At 45.6% G+C, this 958-nt stretch overlaps 1 pseudogene; it reads left to right on the plus strand.

The window, feature by feature from the left end:
• Positions 1-238: 238 nt before the first annotated feature.
• LOC124617384 lies at positions 239-356 on the plus strand (annotated as a pseudogene).
• The last annotated feature ends 602 nt before the right edge of the window (positions 357-958 follow it).

Here is a 958-nt window from a genome sequence, read left to right on the forward strand (position 1 = left end):
CTATTGATCTTACTTGTCCTTAGTTACTTGGTTAATAGCAGATTGTTTGATTATTCTATTGCAACTGCAGATGCATTAGCGTGCTTTGATGGCAGGCATATCGAAAACGTCATAATTTAAGTCCGAATATCAGTAGTGATGGTTACATGTTGTATAAAGTGTGTGCATGCCTTAGTTTGTAAGTAATTTAAGTTTTTCTCATATAGTTCGATAAATGTCATCCGGTATATGTGGTGTGGGCAACAGCCTTGCCGCCGCGGGAACACCGGCTCCCGTCAGATCACCGAAGTTAAGCGCTGTAGGGTGTGGTCGGCACTTGGATGGGTGACCATCCGGGCCGCCATGCGCTGTTGCCGTTTTTCGGGGTGCACTCAGCCTCGTGATGCGAATTGAGGAGCTACTCGACCGAATAGTAGCGGCTCTGGTCACAGAAAACCATCGTAACGACCGGGAGAGCGGTGTGCTAACCACACAACCCTACTATCCACATCCTCATCTCAGGATGACACGGCGGTCGAATGGTCCCAAGGGGCCACTTGTGGCATGAAAACGGAGTGTTTGTTTATATGTCGTAATAATGCACATTTTCCCCTGCTGGGCAGATGGTTAGGTGTGTGTGTAGAAACGTTAATCTGTAGCTGCAGGTCTAGTCCAGTTAATGGTGCTATTAAGACCGTGCTGAAAGCATCAGGAAATAATTTATGTGACGTGTCTGCGATAAGACTGTTAGACGCAGAAAAAAAACTAACACACTGAAGTTGATGCGTATTAATGTAAAGATTGTCACTACACTGCACTTAAACCCCTTAGCAGCCTGTGTATGTATGTTGACAAATTGGCGGACATTGCAGTACAAGCATACTGTGTCACGAATCATAAACTCAGGATGTGTCACATTAGCGCAAATTCCTCGACGGGGCAAAGATTCCGTTCTCCCTCCATACTTATACAATGGAGA

Source organism: Schistocerca americana, chromosome 5, assembly GCF_021461395.2.
Source record: "Schistocerca americana isolate TAMUIC-IGC-003095 chromosome 5, iqSchAmer2.1, whole genome shotgun sequence".
Classification (NCBI taxonomy): Eukaryota; Metazoa; Arthropoda; class Insecta; order Orthoptera; family Acrididae; genus Schistocerca; species Schistocerca americana.